The following is a 22,621-nucleotide window of genomic DNA, read 5'->3' on the forward strand; positions in this document are numbered from 1 at the left end:
GGCGTGCCACCGAAGCACGCCCTTTTCCCGTTGGCGTGCCACCGAAGCACGCCCTTTTCCCGTTGGCGTGCCACCGAAGCACGCCCTTTTCCCCTTGGCGTGCCACCGAAGCACACCCTTTTCCCCTTGGCGTGCCACCGAAGCACACCCTTTTCCCCTTGGCGTGCCACCGAAGCACACCCTTTTCCCCTTGGCGTGCCACCGAAGCACACCCTTTTCCCCTTGGCGTGCCACCGAAGCACACCCTTTTCCCCTTGGCGTGCCACCGAAGCACACCCTTTTCCCCTTGGCGTGCCACCGAAGCACACCCTTTTCCCCTTGGCGTGCCACCGAAGCACACCCTTTTCCCCTTGGCGTGCCACCGAAGCACACCCTTTTCCCCTTGGCGTGCCACCGAAGCACACCCTTTTCCCCTTGGCGTGCCACCGAAGCACACCCTTTTCCCCTTGGCGTGCCACCGAAGCACACCCTTTTCCCCTTGGCGTGCCACCGAAGCACACCCTTTTCCCCTTGGCGTGCCACCGAAGCACACCCTTTTCCCGCTGGCGTGCCACCGAAGCACAACCTTTTCCCGCTGGCGTGCCACCGAAGCACAACCTTTTCCCGTTGGCGTCCCACCGAAGCACAACCTTTTCCCGTTGGCGTGCCACCGAAGCACAACCTTTTCCCGTTGGCGTGCCACCGAAGCACGCCCTTTTCCCGTTGGCGTGCCACCGAAGCACGCCCTTTTCCCGTTGGCGTGCCACCGAAGCACGCCCTTTTCCCGTTGGCGTGCCACCGAAGCACGCCCTTTTCCCGTTGGAGTGCCACCGAAGCACAACCTTTTCCCGTTGGAGTGCCACCGAAGCACACCCTTTTCCCGTTGGCGTGCCACCGAAGCACACCCTTTTCCCGCTGGCGTGCCATCGAAGCACACCCTTTTCCCGTTGGCGTGCCACCGAAGCACACCCTTTTCCCGTTGGCGTGCCACCGAAGCACACCCTTTTCCCGTTGGCGTGCCACCGAAGCACACCCTTTTCCCGTTGGCGTGCCACCGAAGCACACCCTTTTCCCGTTGGCGTGCCACCGAAGCACACCCATTTCCCGTTGGCGTGCCACCGAAGCACATCCTTTTCCCGTTAGTGTGCCATCAAAGCACACCATTTCCCGTGGGCCAGCCAGAAGGGCCCAATACTTGGCCTTTTTGCTTACCACCAGTGCTCCCATCTTGGGCTGTTTAGCCTGCCTTCGAGATACATCCACATCCATCTTGGGGTTTTTTTTACACTGCGGTACATGTTCTGGCCCTTTTGCTTAACACCGGGACACCCATCTTGGGCTTTTTAGCCTGACACTGCAGTGAATTCTTTGACTTTATTTGCCTGCAGGGTGCCCATCTTGGCCTTTTTAGCCAGACCTGCCAACAGTACAATACCTCCCCACACAAAGCCCTACAGAGAGTAGAATGGGCTCCATATAGCACATTTAATGTAACAGGCCCCATATAGCCCAACATTTAATGTAATGGGCACTGCACAACCCAACATAATGTAATGGGCCCCATATAAAAGGCTCTACAGGACCCTCCATTTAATACAATGGGCCCTATGTAGCCCTCCAATTAATATAATGCGTCCCACAAAGAACTCAATTTAATATAATGGGACCCAGAAAGCCTTCTATTTAATATATTGTGCCCCTTATAGCCTTAAACTCAAAATAATTAGCCCCACATAGCCTTCCCCTGCCACTGGAGCACACCTGTTTCCCGTTGGAGTGTTACCGGAGCGCACCCTTTTCCCGTTGACGTGCCACAAGAGCACACCCGTTTCCCCTTGGCGTGCCACCAAAGCCTACCCTTTTCCCGTTGGCGTGCCACCGGAGCACACCCTTTTCCCGTTGGCGTGCCACCGGAGCACACCCTTTTCCCGTTGGCGTGCCACCGGAGCACACCCCTTTTCCCGTTGGCGTGCCACCGAAGCACACCCCTTTTCCCGTTGGCGTGCCACCGAAGCACACCATTTCCCATGGCCAACAGGTCCCAATTAGTGTTAAACATTCCGATACCGCAAGTATCGGGTATCGGCCGATATTAGCGGTATCGGAATTCCGATACTGACTTCCGATACTTTTGTCATATCGGATACCGGAATCGGAAGTTCCCATCATGCTATGAGCCTGCTTGCTTTGATTAAGCCAATGGGAATCCTCCGAAGTGTGGGCACATCCTGTTAGGCATGTAGGCATGTTAACTATTGGCATGGCTGTGATTGGCTGCCGAAATGATGTCATGTTGCACTATAAAAGCCACCGCAGCCGCCATTTCTGGTTCACTCTGCTGTGAATTCAGTTAGGGACAGGCTGCTGTAGAAGACTGTGAGGGACAGTTAGAAATAGCGATTCCACCAAACATCTAGTGCTTTACCCAGGCTACATAAACCACCACTGTAGCCTTCTTTGCCCTAGCAGCAGTGTTCACAGCTGTCTGCAAGGGCTGTGTGAGTGCAGCTCACGCTGTGGAGTGGGTCCTGCAGCCACGTCAGGTTGTAGGCTGCCCAGCGTGCCTCACTGCTGCCTCATACATCTTTTAATTTTTGAGCTGCATTTTTTACATAATTTCTATCAAGTGTGCTTCCATCCGTATCCATATACGTTGGTTGCAAACACTAGTAGTAGACAGCGGAGCCTTTCTGCAGCCTTTCAGTGCTAGTGTCCACTTTGCTGCACTGTTCACGGCTGTCTGAGAGGTCTCTGACTGTGTGTGAGTGCAGCTCACGCTGAGTAGTGTGTCCTGCAGCTACGTCTGGTTGTAGGACGCTCAGCGTGCGTCAGTGCCTCACACATATTTTTATTTGAGTGCAGCTCATTTTTTCTTCTATTAGTGTGCATCCATCCGTCTCCATCTACGGTGGTTGCAAACACTATATAGGAGTACACAGCGGAGCCTTTCTGCAGCCTGTCAGTGCCAGTGCCCACTTAGCTGCACTGTTCACGGCTGTCTGAGAGGTCTCTGACTGTGTGTGAGTGCAGCTCACGCTGAGTAGAGTGTCCTGCAGCTACGTCTGGTTGTAGGACGCTCAACGTGCGTCACTGCCTCACACATATTTGTCTTTGAGTGCAGCTCATTTTTTCTTCTCCTATTAGTGTGCATCCATCCGTATCCATCAACATTGGTTGGTTGCAAACACTATATAGGAGTAGATAGAGGAGCCTTTTTTTCTGGCTTGTGCCCTGCCGGCGCAGCCAGATTAGTATTACCCAATTTTTTTGGAGCCTCATCTTTTGCATTGTAGGTTACCTGCCTGCATTGTAATAGCTCCAAAAAGTTGGTGATACTATCAGTTTCAATTCTTTGTTCACATACTTTGAGTTTGTTTCCAACAAAGAAACCACAAAAAAAGTTCACCAAACACTACATTTGGAACTTGTGTAGGCCACATCAGCTCCTATTAAAGTGTAGTCCACACACACACACTTCATAAAATTAGTGTTGCTTGTACCTGTAACCAGCTGTTCAGGAATAAGCACACTAAGGCCCCCCTTTGTACTTTTCTGCCTATCTTAAGCAGTCTGGCAAGATGAAGAAGGCAGGGAGTAAGGCGCGTGGGCGTGGAGTTTCAGCAGGGAGAGGACGTGGGGATTCTGCAGGTAGAGGACGTGGGGATTCTGGGCCTGCTGCGGGCACCAGTGGATCAGCATCCCCCAGTTTTAGCAGGCAACAGTCCTTTATGCGCAGCTTTGTAGGACCTCAACGTACCCCACTGCTGCGGGAGGAACAAATTGAAGCCGTTGTCGGATGGATGGCAGCTAACGCATCGACTTCAATTACTTCCACAGCCTCTCAGGACCAGAGCACCGAAGAGCAACCATCTGTCTCTTCACCACCTGCCAAAGTGCCCAGGCAGTCAGAGAGACATGGACAGGAGCCATCACAGTCTCTACTTCTGTTCTCGGAATCTGTTGGCTTGGAAAGAGGGGGCCAGCCAAGCAGCATTCCTTTATGTGAAGAAGAGGGAGTATGCAGTGATGCGCAACTTTTTTGTCCCTCTGAATCTGAAGAGGCGAGTGGGCCAGTGCCTATGGTCAGCACACCTCAGTACGCATCAGATGATGACGAGACTCAGTTGCCACTTTCTGGTGCGTACGGTGCTGGCGAGACAACCCCGGAGAAGCAGCTGTTTGAAGAGGGGAGGGAAGATGATGAGGTCCTTGACCCATCATGGCGTGAGGAACAGGAAGGTGGTGGGAGCAGCTCGGAGGAAGAGATTCCCCTACCGGCCAAAACAGGAGGCAGAGGGAGGGGGAAGACTTGGTTGCCTGTACCCTCCACTTCAGCACCCGTTAGGAGCATTCCTCATTCCAAAGGCAAAACGGGCGCTTCCCAGACTTGCAGTGCGTGGTCCTTATTTGACACAGTTGCAGATGACATTTGCTTTATCAAATGCAAGCTGTGTCATCAGAAAGTCAAAAGAGGGAGAAATGTCAGCAACCTCAATACCATAAATATGTGGAAACATGTGCGCACCAAGCACGAGTTGGAGTTGCAGAGACACCCTGAAGACGTAGGCCAACGTACAGCACCACCTACCACCTCTTCAGTTCGTGTTGGGGCCTCTTCCTCCAGCTCACACACTGCTGGTTCGGCTTCCTCACAGGATCACCAAGGAAGAACTTATGCCACTGTTGTCCGGAGACCCTGTCAGATTCCACCCATAGCAGCACGTTCCCATCCATCACAGCCATCGGTGCACAGGCATGGGATAAAAGGCGCCCTTACTCGGCAAACCATCCCCGAGCACAGTCTCTGAATGCTGGCATTGCCAAACTTCTGGCAGTTGAAATGCTGTCATTCAGGCTGGTGGACACTGACACCTTCCGGGACTTAATGGCATTGGCAGTCCCCCAATACAACGTGCCCAGCCGCTTTTATTTCAGCAGGCGAGCCGTCCCTGCCCTGCAGAAACATGTTGAGGGCAAAATAAAACATGCGCTACTAAACGCCGTTAGTAGCAAGGTCCACCTGACCACCGATGCGTGGACCAGTAACCATGGACAGGGACGATACCTTTCCCTCACTGCCCACTGGGTCAATGTTGTGGAGCCGGGTACAGATCTGGAGAGTGGCGCTGTACGTGTTCTTCCAACGCCACGGATTGCAGGACTCCAGTCTGTACACATAGACTCCTCCTCCTACTCAAGTTCCTCAGAAACAGCAGAGCAGGAGCCTGTTACGACCGATATGAGCACAGCCGTGGCCAAACGTCAACAGGCTGTACTCAAATTAATTTCTTTGGGGAATCGAAGCCACACAGCGCAGGAGCTCTGGAATGCTATCAAGCAGGAGAGCGATGTGTGGTTTGGGCCAGCGAATCTCCTTCCGGGCTTGGTAGTGTGTGACAATGGCCGAAATCTGGTGGCAGCTCTTGGCCTAGGCAACCTCACACACATCCCATGTCTGGCACATGTGCTTAACTTGGTCGTGCAGAGCTTTCTGAGGGACTATCCGGATCTTGATGCACTGTTGCACAAGGTCCACATAGAGTGCGCTCACTTGCGGCGTTCCAGCACGGCAAGATCGCGCCTCGCTGCTCTGCAGCGACGATTTGGCCTTCCGGAACATCGCATCATATGTGACCTACCCACCCGGTGGAATTCAACGCTACATATGTTGGAGCGGTTGTGTGAGCAGCAGGCAGCAGTCATGGAGTACCAGCTGCATCAGGCGCAAACAAGTCTCACTGTGCGCCGTTCACACTTCAGCACCATTGAGTGGGCCTCTATGAAGGACATCTGCCTCGTTTTGCGTGCCTTCGATGAATCCACGCGGATGGCGAGTGCAGATGATGCACTAGTCAGCATGACTGTCCCCCTTATCTGCCTGCTTCAACAAACACTGCAAGCACTAAGGGATGAGGTTTCGGAAGAGGTGGAGGATGAGGAGTCCCAAATGCCATCTGCTTCTGGACAGTCTGCGCTACGTGTTTCCTCACAAAGGCCTAGGCAGGGGACACTTTGTGAGGAGGATGAGGAGGAGTCGATGGAGGAGGAAGACATCTCTCCAGAGGAGGGAGGTACACAAACCTCTACTCAGTATGTACAGCGAGGGTGGGGTGATGCAGAGCAGGCCGAGGTCACGCCTCAAACAGGGGACAGCGGTTCTTTGGCAGTTGGGAGTCTGCAGCACATGGTTGATTTCATGCTGCAGTGCCTGAGAAACGACCGCCGCATCGCCCACATTCTCGTCTCGGCTGATTATTGGGTGTACACCCTCCTAGATCCTCGCTACCGGGACAGCGTACAAAGGCTCATACCAACGTTGAACCGGGAGCGTAAACTGCGGGAGTACGAAGAGTCACTGGTGCAGTCCATAATGTTTTCCATTCCACCCGACAGCATTGTTGCTAGTGCTTTACAAAGCAGCTCTGTGCGTCGAGGCAGTGGAGGAAACTCTGCACAAAGAGGGAGCAGAGGCAGCGCCGCAGCACAAGGCAAGACCACTATGGCCCAAATGTGGCAAAGTTTTGTGTGTCCACCACAATTGTCTACACCATCAGCGACACCTCGAGTCAGCAGGAGGCAACGCTTCCGTCAGATGGTGTCAGACTACATGTCTTGCCCTGTCACTGTACTCCCAGATGGCTCTTCCCCCTTCAAGTTTTGGGTCTCTAAGCTGGATACATGGCCAGAGCTTAGCCAGTATGCATTGGAGGTGCTGGCTTGCCCTGCTGCCAGTGTATTATCGGAACGCGTCTTTAGTGCCACAGGTGGTGTACTAACAGACCGTCGCACGCGACTATCTTCCGATAATGTTGACCGGCTGACTTTTCTGAAAATGAACAAGGCCTGGATCTCCAAAGACTTTGCCATTCCTCTTACAGACTAAATTAGTGGTTGGCAACTGTATCCAGGTCTGCTGGTGTGTTCATTTTTCTACCACCTGAACTATAATCCCTGTGCTTCAACACAGCCAGTTGTCGCTCAGATGTGTCGTCTGCACAGAGAAACACACTAGCTCCTGTGTTAGTGGGGTTCAGTAACGCCAGCTGATCCCCTGCTGTGTGGACGGCAAAGTCACCAGCTCCATCAACATTCAAACCACTACTGATTTTTAACCGTGCCCAACTTAGGTCTCTGGCTCCACTGTCTCTACTATTTCTCCTGGCCTCCAACCCCGCCATCTACATCTCTGAAGTGGCGTCAGCACAATCTACACTTGTTCCTGTGGCTCAGTCCCATCAGTTTATCCCCTGATGTGTGTCCGGCAAGGTCTCCTGCTCTGTCCACATTCCCATAACCAGTAGTGGGAATGAGGACAGAGCTGGCGAACTTGCCGGACATACACCAGGGGATCAACTGACGGGACTGAGCACCAGTAACACAGGAATAAGTGTAGATTGTGCTGATGCCACTTCAGAGATGTAGCTGGCGGGGTTGGAGGCCAGGGTAAATAGTAGAGACAGTAGAGCCAGAGGCCTAAGTGGAGCATGGTTAGAATCAGTAGTAGTCAACAACCTCCATAAAAACCGCTGCCCATTGGCCTCTGCATGCGGCATGCGTAATCCTGGGCTCCAACAGCGTCAGTTGGTGTTCAGAAGTGTCGTCTCCATAGAGCCAAACACATTCGTTTAAGTGTTAGTGGGGTTCAGCACTGCCAGCTGTTCCCCTGCTGTGGAGATGGCAAGTCTCCTGCTGCCTTCACCTGCCAAAAGCAACAGGCCCCAGCCTGCTCCTCGCCTAATCCTGGGCTCCAACAGCGTCAGTTGGTGTTCAGAAGTGTCGTCTCCACAGAGCCAAACACATTCGTTCAAGTGTTAGTGGGGTTCAGCACTGCCAGCTGTTCCCCTGCTGTGGAGATGGCAAGTCTCCTGCTGCCTACACCTGCCAAAATCCAGTAGGCCCCAGCCTGCTCCACGCCTGATCCTGGGCTCCAACAGCGTCAGTTGGTGTTCAGAAGTGTCGTCTCCACAGAGCCAAACACATTCGTTCAAGTGTTAGTGGGGTTCAGCACTGCCAGCTGTTCCCCTGCTGTGGAGATGGCAGTCTCTCCTGCTGTCTCCGCATTCCAAAGACAGTAAGCCTCTGCCTACACCCTCCTATTTCCTGGGCTTCAACACAGCCAGTTGTAGCTCGGAAGTGCCGTCCACACGGAAAGAGACACTTGCTGCCGTGTCTCAGTGGGGTTCAGTAACGCCAGCTGTTCCCCTGCTGTGTGGATGGCAGTCTCTCCTGCTGTCTCCGCATTCCAAAGACAGTAGGCCTCTGCCTACACCCTCCTATTTCCTGGGCTTCAACACAGCCAGTTGTAGCTTGGAAGTGCCATCCACACGGAAAGAGACACTTGCTGCCGTGTCTCAGTGGGGTTCAGTAACGCCAGCTGTTCCCCTGCTGTGTGGATGGCAAAGTCTCCTGCTGCCTACACAGTCCTACTACTACTGATTTTTAACCGTGCTCCAATTAGGCCTGTGGCTCCACTGTCTCTCGTATTTCCCGTGTCCTCCAACCCTGCCAGTTACAGCTCCGAAGTGGCGTCTGCACAATCCACACTTGTTCCTGTGTTACAGGTGTTCAGTCCGGTCAGTTAATCCCCTGATGTGTGTCCGGCAATGTCGCCTGCTCTGTCCACATTCCCGTTATGGGAATGTGGACAGAGCAGGCGACATTGCCGGACACACATCAGGGGATTAACTGACCGGACTGAACACCTGTAACACAGGAACAAGTGTGGATTGTGCAGACGCCACTTCGGAGCTGTAACTGGCGGGGTTGGAGGACAGGGGAAATACGAAAATCAGTGAAGCCACAGGCCTAAGTGGAGCTTGGTTAAAATTAGTAGAAGTCTACAACCGATCTTAAAATTTCTTCAATGCAGCCTCAGCCTGCTCCGTGCTTGTCCCTGGGCTTCAACACAGCCAGTTGTTGCTCGGAAGTGCCGTCTTCACAGAGTAAAACACTAGCTCCTGTGTTTGTGGGGTTCAGTAACGTCAGCTGTTCCCCTGCTGTTTTGATGGCAATCTGTCCTGCTGCCTCCCAATTGACAGCACATCAGGCCTCAGCCTGCTAAGTGCTTGTCTCTGGGCTCCAACATCGCCAGTTGCTGCTCATAACTGACTTTGGCACGGGTACTCCCTCCTGCCCAGCTTGGTTCCAGCCCTGCCTGCTGTTTCCGGGAAGTGTCAATGTCAGTTTGCCACCCCAAGTTGCCATGTCGTGTTGCGGTTGGGTTAGCCGAGGCTAGGGTGCCAGCAGTTTAGGTGCTTCCTATGTGGATTGCGGGTTCTGGTAAGAAAGGCTTGTTCCGTAGTGCCAGTAGGACAAGCACCCCCTGTAGGACTGTGTGATTCGGTAACTGCGGCCAGCTTGCGGCATGCCAACTTTGCTTTTCAGGGGTAACTTCAGCTGCCCCTCCGGGTTCCAGCACCGTCAGCTGGTTCTCGGCAGAGCCTTTGGCCTAGGTGCCTCCATCTCGGTATCCGAGTTCCGGCAACGTCTGCTGGTCCTTGGTAGTGCTTTGTAGCACAGGTACCTCCTTAGTAACCGGGTTCCAGCACCGTCAGCTGGTCCTCGGTTGTGCCATTGGCTCTTATTCCTTCTGCTGCCCCTCAGGGTGCCAGCACTGTCAGCTGGTCCTCGCTATTTCCATTTGCTCTTGCAGCTTATGCTACCCCTCCGGGTTCCAGCACCGTCAGCTGGTTCTCGGCAGAGCCTTTGGCCTAGGTGCCTCCATCTCGGTATCCGAGTTCCGGCAACGTCTGCTGGTCCTTGGTAGTGCTTTGTAGCACAGGTACCTCCTGCTTAGTAACCGGGTTCCAGCACCGTCAGCTGGTCCTCGGTTGTGCCATTGGCTCTTATTCCTTCTGCTGCCCCTCCGGGTGCCAGCACTGTCAGCTGGTCCTCGCTATTTCCATTTGCTCTTGCAGCTTATGCTACCCATCCGGGTTCCAGCACCGTCAGCTGGTTCTCGGCAAAGCCTTTGGCCTAGGTGCCTCCATCTCGGTATCCGAGTTCCGGCAACGTCTGCTGGTCCTTGGTAGTGCTTTGTAGCACAGGTACCTCCTGCTTAGTAACCGGGTTCCAGCACCGTCAGCAGGTCCTCGGTAGTGCCATTGGCTCTTGTTCCTTCTGCTGCCCCTCCGGGTGCCAGTACCGTCAGCTGGTTCAAGAGGACAAAGAACAGGAAGACAACCACCAAGATGCAGAACAACAAGAGAGAGAAGACAAAGAAGCATAAAAAAACAAAGCAGAAGAACATTAAGCATAAGACTAATACTCTGAGCAAATGATATCTTATTTATAAGCAGAAGAAGACTAAGCAGTGTATGGGGGTGAGTCCGTTCCTCCTCGTGGTGCCCCTGGAAAAGGCCTGCTACTGCAGGCCAAACTGAACGCGGACAAATCCTGTTGTAAATCTTTTGTGACAGGCAGAACGGAAGTTGTAAACTTCTAACTTTTCTAGATAACAACTACAGGAATGCCTGACAGAAATAAGAATATGATGAAGAAGAATAGGAAGAAGATGAAGAAGTTGAATATGTAGAATAATAATTGTTGAATAAGAAGAATATGAAGAATGTAAGAAAAGGAAGAAGAAGAATGTAAAAAAAGGAAGTAGAAGAATTTAAAAAAAGGAAGAAGAATGTAAAAAAAGGAATAAGAAGAAGAATGTAAAAAAAGGAAGTAGAAGAATGTAAAAAAAGGAAGAAGAAGAATGTAAAAAAAGGAATAAGAAGAAGAAGAAGAAGGTAAAAAAAGGAAGAAGAATAAGAAAGAAGACGAAAGAAGAAAGAAGAAAGAAGAAGACATACATGTCTGGCAAAATATAAATGAGGCTAACAGTCAATATCTTTGTAACTCCTAACGTCTTTAAAAAAAAAGTTTAATTCCTGCTATTCCATTTGATTGGGCTAAACCTCTATGGCTTTAATGTCTCCTCCACCTCCCACAATACATTCTACATTATTCTTAGTTGTTTTTCTTCATGTAGAATTAACCTACAAGGAAAGAAAGGGTTTTTTTTTAATTCCGATATTTTGGCCCCATTGACTTGCATTGGTTCCCGGCATCGGAATCGGCGATACCGATACTTTTTTTTTTTTAAGATCGTCCGATCCATTCCGAAACGATATTTTCAAGTATCGGCTGGTATCGCTCAACTCTAGTCCCAATACTTGGCCTTTTTGCTTACCAGTTGTGTGCGCCCGTCTTGGGCTTTTTAGCCTGCCATCGAGATACATTCATTGGCCTCATTGTCTGCCACCTTGGCGTCCATCTTGGTTTTTTTTTACACAGCCACTGCGGTTCATGTTCTGGCCCTTTTGCTTACCACCGGGACACCCATCTTGGCCTTTTTAGCCTGTCACCGCGGTGATTTCTTTGACTTTTATTTGCCTGCAGGGTGCCCATCTTGGCCTTTTTAGCCTGCCCTGCCAACAGTAAAATGCCCACCCACACATAGCCCTACATAAAGTAGAATGGGCTGCATATACCACAACATTTAATGTAATAGGCCCCATATAGCCCAACGTTTAATGTAATGGGCACCGCATAACCCAACATATAATGTAATGGGCCCCATATAAAAGGCTCTGCATAACCCTCCATTTAATACAATGGGCCCCATGTAGCCCTCCAATATAATGCATCCCACACAGAACTCAATTTAATATAACGGGACCTGCATAACACTATTATAATGGGACCCAGAAAGCCTTATATTTAATATATTGTGCCCCCTATAGCATTAAACTCAAAATAGCCCCACATAGCTTTCCATTACCACCGCAGACCGTTGACATGCCACAAGAGCTCACCCGTTTCCCATTGGCGTGCCACCGGAGCACATCCTTTTCCTGTTGGCATGCCACGGAAGCACACCCTTTTCCCATTGGCATACCACCGAAGCTCACCATTTCCGGTTGGCGTGCCACCAGAGCACACCCTTTTTATGTTGGCATGCCACCGAAGCACACCCTTTTCCCATTGGCATACCACCGAAGCACACCATTTCCGGTTGGTGTGTCACCAGAGCACACTTTTATTGTTGGCGTGCCGCCGGAGCACAACCTTTTTATGTTAGCGTGCCACCAGACTACACCCTTTTCCCGCTGGCGTGCCACCGAAGCACACCCTTTTCCCGTTGGCATGCCACCGAAGCACACCATTTGACGTTGGTGAGCCACCGATGCACACCTTTTCCTTTTGGCGTGCCACCGGAGCACACCATTTCCCATGGGCCCGCCAGAAGGTCCCACTACTTGGCCTTTTTGCTTACCACTTGTGCGACCATCTTGGGCTTTTTAGCCTGCCATCGAGATACATTCATTGGCCTCATTGGCCGCCACCTTGGAGTCCATCTTGGTTGTTTTTTTTTTTTTACACTGCCACTGCAGTTCATGTTGTGGCCCTTTTGCTTACCACCGGGACACCCATCTAAGCCTTTTTAGCCTGTCACTGCGGTGAATTCTTTGACTTTTTTATTTGCCTGCAGGGTGCCCATCTTGGCCTTTTTAGCCTGCCCTGCCAACAGTATAATGCCCACCCACACATAGCCCTACATAAAGTAGAATGGGCTCCATATAGCACAACATTTAATGTAATAGGCCCCATATAGTCCAATATTTAATGTAATGGGCACCGCATAACCCAACGTATAATGTAATGTGCCCCATGTAAAATGCTCTGCATAACCCTCCATTTAATACAATGGGCCCCATGTAGCTCTCCAATTAATAAAATGCATCCCACAAACAACTCAATTTAATATAATGGAACCTGCATAGCACTCTATTATAATGGGACCCAGAAAGCCTTCTATTTAATATATTGTGCCCCCTATAGCCTTAAATTCAAAATAAATAGCCCCACATAGCTTTTCCTTACCACCGGAGAACACCCTTTTCCCACTGACATGCCACAAGAGCTCACCCGTTTCCCGTTGGCGTGCCACCGAAGCACACCCTTTTCCCGTTGGCGTGCCACCGGAGCACATCCTTTTCCCATTGGCATACCACCGAAGCACACCATTTCCGGTTGGCGTGCCACCAGAGCACACCCTTTTCTTGTTGGCATGCCACCGGAACACACCCTTTTTCTGTTAGCGTGCCACCAGATCACACCCTTTTCCGATTGGCATGCCACCGCACACCCTTTTTCAGCTGGCGTGCCACCAAAGCACACCATTTCCCGTTGGCATGCCACCGTAGCACATCAGTTTCCCATTGCCATGCCACTGGACCACATCCTTTTCCCGTTGGGTGTCACCGAAGCACACCATTTCCGGTTGGCGTGCCCCCGAAGCCCTCCATTTCCTGTTGGCGTGCCAACGGAGCACACCATTTTCCCGTTGGCGTGCCACCGGACTACACACTTACCATTGGCTTGCCACCGAAGCACACCCTTTTCCCGTTGGCGTGTCACCGGAGCACACCCTTTTCCCGTTGGCGTGCCACCGGAGCACATCCTTTTCCCGTTAGTGTGCCATCAAAGCACACCATTTCCCGTGGGCCAGCCAGAAGGGCCCAATACTTGGCCTTTTTGCTTACCACCAGTGCTCCCATCTTGGGCTGTTTAGCCTGCCTTCGAGATACATTCACTGGACTTATTGTCTAGAACCATGGCATCCATCTTGGGGTTTTTTTTTTACACTGCGGTACATGTTCTGGCCCTTTTGCTTAACACCGGGACACCCATCTTGGGCTTTTTAGCCTGACACCGCAGTGAATTCTTTGACTTTATTTGCCTGCAGGGTGCCCATCTTGGCCTTTTTAGCCAGACCTGCCAACAGTATAATACCTCCCCACACAAAGCCCTACAGAGAGTAGAATGGGCTCCATATAGCACATTTAATGTAACAGGCCCCATATAGCCCAACATTTAATGTAATGGGCACTGCACAACCCAACATAATGTAATGGGCCCCATATAAAAGGCTCTACATGACCCTCCATTTAATACAATGGGCCCTATGTAGCCCTCCAATTAATATAATGCGTCCCACAAAGAACTCAATTTAATATAATGGGACCTGCATAACACTATTATAATGGGACCCAGAAAGCCTTATATTTAATATATTGTGCCCCCTATAGCATTAAACTCAAAATAGCCCCACATAGCTTTCCATTACCACCGCAGACCGTTGACATGCCACAAGAGCTCACCCGTTTCCCGTTGGCGTGCCACCGAAGCACATCCTTTTCCTGTTGGCATGCCACCGAAGCACACCCTTTTCCCATTGGCATACCACCGAAGCTCATCATTTCCAGTTGGCGTGCCACCAGAGCACACCCTTTTTATGTTGGCATGCCACCGAAGCACACCCTTTTCCCATTGGCATACCACCGAAGCACACCATTTCCGGTTGGCGTGCCACCAGAGCACACCCTTTTCTTATAGGTGTGCCACCGAAGCACACCATTTTCCCGTAGACGTGCCCCCGAAGCACACCATTAACTGTTAGCGTGCCAACGGAGCACATTCTTTTCCCGTTGGCGTGCCACCGGACCACACCCTTTTACCGTTGGCGTGCCACCGAAGCACAACCTTTTCCCGTTGGAGTGCCATCAAAGCACACCATTTCCCGTGGGCCAGCCAGAAGTGCCCAGTACTTGGCCTTTTTGCTTACCACCAGTGCTCCCATCTTGGGCTGTTTAGCCTGCCTTCGAGATACATTCACTGGACTTATTGTCTAGAACCATGGCATCCATCTTGGGGTTTTTTTTTTACACTGCGGTACATGTTCTGGCCCTTTTGCTTAACACCGGGACACCCATCTTGGGCTTTTTAGCCTGACACCGCAGTGAATTCTTTGACTTTATTTGCCTGCAGGGTGCCCATCTTGGCCTTTTTAGCCAGACCTGCCAACAGTATAATACCTCCCCACACAAAGCCCTACAGAGAGTAGAATGGGCTCCATATAGCACATTTAATGTAACAGGCCCCATATAGCCCAACATTTAATGTAATGGGCACTGCACAACCCAACATAATGTAATGGGCCCCATATAAAAGGCTCTACATGACCCTCCATTTAATACAATGGGCCCTATGTAGCCCTCCAATTAATATAATGCGTCCCACAAAGAACTCAATTTAATATAATGGGACCTGCATAACACTATTATAATGGGACCCAGAAAGCCTTATATTTAATATATTGTGCCCCCTATAGCATTAAACTCAAAATAGCCCCACATAGCTTTCCATTACCACCGCAGACCGTTGACATGCCACAAGAGCTCACCCGTTTCCCGTTGGCGTGCCACCGAAGCACATCCTTTTCCTGTTGGCATGCCACCGAAGCACACCCTTTTCCCATTGGCATACCACCGAAGCTCATCATTTCCAGTTGGCGTGCCACCAGAGCACACCCTTTTTATGTTGGCATGCCACCGAAGCACACCCTTTTCCCATTGGCATACCACCGAAGCACACCATTTCCGGTTGGCGTGCCACCAGAGCACACCCTTTTCTTATAGGTGTGCCACCGAAGCACACCATTTTCCCGTAGACGTGCCCCCGAAGCACACCATTAACTGTTAGCGTGCCAACGGAGCACATTCTTTTCCCGTTGGCGTGCCACCGGACCACACCCTTTTACCGTTGGCGTGCCACCGAAGCACAACCTTTTCCCGTTGGAGTGCCATCAAAGCACACCATTTCCCGTGGGCCAGCCAGAAGTGCCCAGTACTTGGCCTTTTTGCTTACCACCAGTGCTCCCATCTTGGGCTGTTTAGCCTGCCTTCGAGATACATTCACTGGAATTATTGTCTACCACCATGGCATCCATCTTGGGGCTTTTTTTACACTGCGGTACATGTTCTGGCCCTTTTGCTTAACACCGGGACACCCATCTTGGGCTTTTTAGCCTGACCTGCCAACAGTATAATACCTCCCCACACAAAGCCCTACAGAGAGAGTAGAATGGGCTCCATATAGCACATTTAATGTAACAGGCCCCATATAGCCCAACATTTAATGTAATGGGCACTGCACAACCCAACATAATGTAATGGGCCCCATATAAAAGGCTCTACAGGACCCTCCATTTAATACAATGGGCCCTATGTAGCCCTCCAATTAATATAAGGCGTCCCACAAAGAACTCAATTTAATATAATGGGACACAGAAAGCCTTCTATTTAATATATTGTGCCCCTTATAGCCTTAAACTCAAAATAATTAGCTCCACATAGCCTTCCCCTGCCCGTGCCACTGGAGCGCACCTTTTTCCCGTTGACGTGCCACAAGAGCACACCCGTTTCCCGTTGACGTGCTACAAGAGCACACCCGTTTCCCGTTGGCGTGCCACCGAAGCACACCCGTTTCCCGTTGGCGTGCCACCGAAGCACACCCTTTTCCCGTTGGCGTGCCACCGAAGCACACCCTTTTCCCGTTGGCGTGCCACCGAAGCACACCCTTTTCCCGTTGGCGTGCCACCGAAGCACACCCTTTTCCCATTGGCGTGCCACCGAAGCACAACCTTTTCCCGTTGGCGTGCCACCGAAGCACAACCTTTTCCCGTTGGCGTGCCACCGAAGCACAACCTTTTCCCGTTGGCGTGCCACCGAAGCACAAACTTTTCCCGTTGGCGTGCCACCGAAGCACAAACTTTTCCCGTTGGCGTGCCACCGAAGCACAAACTTTTCCCCTTGGCATGCCACCGAAGCACACCCTTTTCCCCTTGGCGTGCCACCGAAGCACACCCTTTTCCCCTTGGCGTGCCACCGAAGCACACCCTTTTCCCGTTGGCGTGCCACCGAAGCACAATCTTTTCCCGTTGGCGTGCCACCGAAGCACAACCTTTTCCCGTTGGCGTGCCACCGAAGCACAACCTTTTCCCGTTGGCGTGCCACCGAAGCACACCCTTTTCCCGCTGGCGTGCCACCGAAGCACACCCTTTACCCGTTGGCGTGCCACCGAAGCACACCCTTTTCCCGTTGGCGTGCCACCGAAGCAACCTTTTCCCATTGGCGTGCCACCGAAGCACAAGTGCACAGGACCTTCTAGACTCATAAAATAGTCAGTAAAAGTTTCTCTCACACGCACACCCGAGTTGGATGGCCTTCCCAGACCCACGTTGCGCATCCGGCAGCCAAGTCTCCTCGGTTGGGGAAGGCATCACCATGGGCTGCAACTTCTGCCAGATGACGGTACATGTGCACCTTACAATTTTAGAGATGGTGGATTTACAATTCTAAATTGGAGGTGTAAAGATGTGTAGCTCTCTCCTGTGGCTAAAAGTCTGCAAAGAAAATTAAAAGATTATTAGAAATGTCACACAAAAATGTAAGGGAACCTGTCAGCAGTTATGGCCGCCATAAGATGCGTCCACCGCCTTTCAGGTCTTATCTGAAGCATTCTATAATGGTGTCGCTAACGCCCCGGTCTGACACGAAAGCTCTAAATAAACACAAAATTACAAACAATTGCGTGGGGAGGTCACGTCAGATGGGAGTTGAAGGTCCGTGTCAGGTCACTCCGATCTTCTCGCACCACCGCCTCCCTCCTGCTTGCTTCAACGCTCTACTGCTCAGCCGTGGTTATCTGGCCTGTTGAGGGCAGAACGAATTCCTGCAGTGAGCAAGCGCCAGGAAAGGTCTGAGAGGCCCAGCGCATGCACACCTCCGGACTTTGGTCCATACTCATCAGAACATAAAAGTACGCCTGTGCAGTACAGCAATGAAGCAAGCAGGAGAGTGGTAGTGCATTAACCGGGGCGGTTAATTATAGAATGCTGCAGATAAGCCCTGAAAGACAGTGGACGCATCTTATAGCAGCAACAATGCAGACAGGTTCCAGGCGTGTTTTACATATCAGGATATTTGTGGTACCGTAAAAGACTGTACCAAAGATATCCATGTCAATGTGTCTGTGTGTGCAAGGCACACATGTGGCAACCGTGTGCCGCCCATGTGCTGCATCATTTCCACACAGATGGCTAGCAGGGAACAAGCGCTACAGAAAGTGCAGTTACAAGGTGGCAGGTGCTGAAGACAAATCCCATTCTTCCTTGATGGCAGTGAAATCCTGCAGACCAGGGGAGAATGATGCCAGCACCTGCCGCCAGGGAACAGCGCTTCCTGTAGCGCTTCACCAGTGCACTGCGTGTTACACAGAGGACATCAATGTGTGTTCTCCATGTGCACGTGTGCTTGACAGTTTGTGGACCGTGCAACTGATAAAAAAACTGACATGGCAGCGTGTTTTGCCCACTGACACATGAGCCACAAAAACACGCTGACATATGCATAGACCCATTAATTTAAGTGGGTATACATGTGTCAGTGTCTCCAGTACATGTGAAAACTTTCATCACACGTACCGGATACACTGACGTGTGAAAGATGCCTAATGACATACAAACAGAAAATTAGTTACTTACCGCAAAGTGATGAGCAGCCTTTCCTCAGCAATGATGGCCTTCCTCATTAACATATCGGCCAATATAAGATTGGGACACAAGATTTGTAGCAGATTATCAAAGGCGGTGATTGTAAGCCGGTAGAACGACAAATTTTTCCGGATATCTGCAAAGTTGACATAACAAAATGAAAAAAAATGATTAGATATTTTCGGACACATTCTAAGTTGGAAACTATCTTGAGATATTTGGCAACTTACCTCCTCAAATCGTTGTAAAGAACATAAAAATGCCCTTTCTCTGTTCTCTCCACTAAGAGTGGGTGCACCCACAATTTACAGGCTCACATTCTCCTGTGCTGCTGCTCGGCCTAAAATAAAAATATTGTTTTAGTACACAACACAGTGAATAAACAAAGACATGTCAAGAATTTTCGGAATCCCAATCCTAATCCCAAACCTATTCCTAACCCCAACCCAAATCCCAACCATAACCCTAATCCCAACCATAACCCTAGTCTATTCCTTATCCAAACCCTAATCCCAACCCTAACCCCAATCACAACCTTAATCCCAACCATAACCCTAATCCCAACCACTAGTCTATTCCTAATCCAAACCCTAATCTCAATCACAACCCTAATCCAAATCCCTACCATAACCCAAATCCCAACCCCAAGTCTATTCCCAATCCAAACCCTGATCACAACCCTAACCCCAATCAACCCTAATCCAAATCCCAACCATAACCCTAATCCCAACCATAACCCTAATCTCAACCCCAATCGCATTCCTAACCCTAATCCCAACCCTAAAACGAATCTCAACCCTAACTTAATTCAACCCTAATCTACTTTATCTTACCTGCTCTCTGTGACGCATCAGGATTTGCAGCAAACACCCCAGCATGAGTATTCTGAATGGCCTGCGGACCGATAAGCGCTACGCGCTATACTCTTCAGGCCGCTGGGCACTCTGCTGCTCATTTCTGGCACTCACCATTGTTGATTTGGTAAAAGCAAAATGGAGAATGGAAGAAGGGGTTGGACAAGATAATAACATCAATTTTTTTTTTTTCTTTAGTCTAGTTTGGCAAACTTTATCTGTTGCTGTGAAAAAATGCAATTCCGCAGCCAAAACCACATCAAAAACGCATCAAAAACGCACCTGCGTTTTCTGCCAAGAGCTGCGGATTTTGTGCAGAAAAATCCGGGGGAGAATCCGCAACGTGTGCACATAACCTAACCCTAGCTCTGGGAAAATGGAAATAAATGCTTTTTTAATTTTATTTTTACCTAACTTTGGGCGTGATAAAGGGGGGTTTTATTTACAATTTATAGCAGGTTTTTATGCTTGGCAGCTGTAACTCTAAAAGACGTTTTTTATTGTAAAAAGTTTTTAATTTATGGGGGCTCTACATAGCGCTCCATTTAATATAGTGGACCCCACATAGCCATCCATTTAATATAATGAGCCTGACAGATTTCCTCATATAATGGGACCCATATAGCCCTCCATTTAATATAAGGGGTCACATATAGCCCTCCATTTTTATTATGTGCTCTACAAAGCATTTCATTTAATATAATGAAACCCCCACAGTTTTACATAATATAAAAGGCTCTACATAACCCTCCATTTAATACAACGGGACCCATGTAGCCCTCCAATTAATATAATGCGTCCCACAAAGAACTCAATTTAATATAATGGGACCTGCATAGCACCTATTATAATGGGACCCAGAAAGCCTTCTCTTTAATATACTGTGCCCCCTATAGCATTAAATTCAAAATAATTAGCCCTACAAAGCCTTCCCTTACTCGTGCCACCGAAGTACACCCTTTTCCCGTTGGCGTACTAACGAAGCACACCATTTCCCGTTGGTGTACCAGTGAAGCACATCATTTCCCATTGGCATGCCACCGAAGCACATCATTTCCCATTGGCATGCCACCAAATTACAGTTTTCCCTTTGGCGTACCACCGGAGCACACCATTTCCCGTTGGCGTGCCACCGAAGCACACCATTTTCCCGTTGGCGTGCCACCGGAGCACACCATTTTCCCGTTGGCGTGCCACCGAAGCACTCCCTTTTCCCGTTGGCGTGCCACCGAAGCACTCCCTTTTCCCGTTGGCGTGCCACCGAAGCACTCCCTTTTCCCGTTGGCGTGCCACCGAAGCACTCCCTTTTCCCGTTGGCGTGCCACCGAAGCACTCCCTTTTCCCGTTGGCGTGCCACCGAAGCACTCCCTTTTCCCGTTGGCGTGCCACCGAAGCACTCCCTTTTCCCGTTGGCGTGCCACCGAAGCACTCCCTTTTCCCCTTGGCGTGCCACCGAAGCACTCCCTTTTCCCCTTGGCGTGCCACCGAAGCACTCCCTTTTCCCCTTGGCGTGCCACCGAAGCACACCCTCTTTTCTTGTTGGCGTGTCACCGGAGCACATCCTTTTCCCTTTGGCGTGCCACCGAAGCACACCCTTTTTCCGTTAGCATGTCACCGAAGCGCACCCTTTTCCCGTTGGCATGCCACCGAAGCACACCATTTCCTTTTGGCGTGCCACCGGAGCACACCATTTTCCATGGGCCCGCCAGAAGGTCCCACTACTTGGCCTTTTTGCTTACCACTTGTGCTACCATCTTGGGCTTTTTAGCCTGCCATCGAGATACATGCATTGGCCTCATTGGCCGCCACCTTGGAGTCCATCTTGGTTGTTTTTTTGTTTTTTTTTACACTGCCACTGCGGTTCATGTTGTGGCTCTTTTGCTTACCACCGGGACACCCATCTAAGCCTTTTTAGCCTGTCACTGCGGTGAATTTTTTGACTTTATTTGCCTGCAGGGTGCCCATCTTGGCTTTTTTAGCCTGCCCTGCCAACAGTATAATGCCCACCCACACATAGCCCTACATAAAGTAGAATGGGCTCCATATAGCACAACATTTAATCTAATAGCCCCATATAGCCCAATATTTAATGTAATGGGCACCGCTCTCCAATTAATAAAATGCGTCCCACAAACAGCTGAATTTAATATAATGGGACCTGCATAGCACTCTATTATAATGGGACCCAGAAAGCCTTCTATTTAATATATTGTGCCCCCTATAGCCTTAAATTCAAAATAAATAGCCCCACATAGCTTTTCCTTACCACCGGAGACCATTGACATGCCACAAGAGCTCACCCGTTTCCCGTTGGCGTGCCACCGAAGCACATCCTTTTCCTGTTGGCATGCCACCGATGCACACCCTTTTCCCATTGGCATACCACCGAAGCTCACCATTTCCAGTTGGCGTGCCACCAGAGCACACCCTTTTTATGTTGGCATGCCACCGAAGCACACCCTTTTCCCATTGGCATACCACCGAAGCACACCATTTCCGGTTGGCGTGCCACCAGAGCACACCCTTTTCTTATAGGTGTGCCACCGAAGCACACCATTTTCCCGTAGACGTGCCCCCGAAGCACACCATTAACTGTTAGCGTGCCAACGGAGCACATCCTTTTCCCGTTGGCGTGCCACCGGACCACACCCTTTTACCGTTGGCGTGCCACCGAAGCATACCCTTTTCCCGTTGGCGTGCCACCGGAGCACATCCTTTTCCCATTAGTGTGCCATCAAAGCACACCATTTCCCGTGGGCCAGCCAGAAGTGCCCAATACTTGGCCTTTTTGCTTACCACCAGTGCTCCCATCTTGGGCTGTTTAGCCTGCCTTTGAGATACATTCACTGGCCTTATTGTCTACCACCATGGCATCCATCTTGGGGCTTTTTTTACACTGCGGTACATGTTCTGGCCCTTTTGCTTAACACCGGGACACCCATCTTGGGCTTTTTAGCCTGACCTGCCAAAAGTATAATACCTCCCCACACAAAGCCCTACAGAGAGAGTAGAATGGGCTCCATATAGCACATTTAATGTAACAGGCCACATATAGCCCAACATTTAATGTAATGGGCACTGCACAACCCAACATAATGTAATGGGCCCCATGTAAAAGGCTCTACAGGACCCTCCATATAATACAATGGGCCCTATGTACCCTCCAATTAATATGCGTCCCACAAACAACTCAATTTAATATATTGTGCCCCTTATAGCCTTAAACTCAAAATAATTAGCTCCACATAGCCTTCCCCTGCCCGTGCCACTGGAGCACACCCGTTTCCCGTTGGAGTGCTACCGGAGCGCACCCTTTTCCCATTGACGTGCCACAAGAGCGCACCCTTTTCCCGTTGACGTGCCACAAGAGCGCACCCGTTTCCCGTTGGCGTGCCACCGA

General features: G+C 50.5%; 1 long non-coding RNA gene across 1 annotated transcript; it reads right to left on the reverse strand.

Annotated features, from left to right (window-relative positions):
- Window positions 1-14,812: 14,812 nt before the first annotated feature.
- LOC141048594 (uncharacterized) lies at window positions 14,813-22,262 on the reverse strand. Its single transcript, XR_012220097.1, has 4 exons — window positions 19,201-22,262; window positions 18,598-18,707; window positions 18,359-18,503; window positions 14,813-17,218 (listed from the first exon to the last, which is right to left on the reverse strand). It is a non-coding gene; the product is annotated as an uncharacterized lncRNA (long non-coding RNA).
- Between the last annotated feature and the right edge of the window lie 359 nt (window positions 22,263-22,621).

Source organism: Dendrobates tinctorius, unplaced genomic scaffold (genome assembly GCF_039654945.1).
Source record: "Dendrobates tinctorius isolate UK_male_01 unplaced genomic scaffold, ASM3965494v1 ptg000137l, whole genome shotgun sequence".
NCBI lineage: Eukaryota > Metazoa > Chordata > Amphibia > Anura > Dendrobatidae > Dendrobates > Dendrobates tinctorius.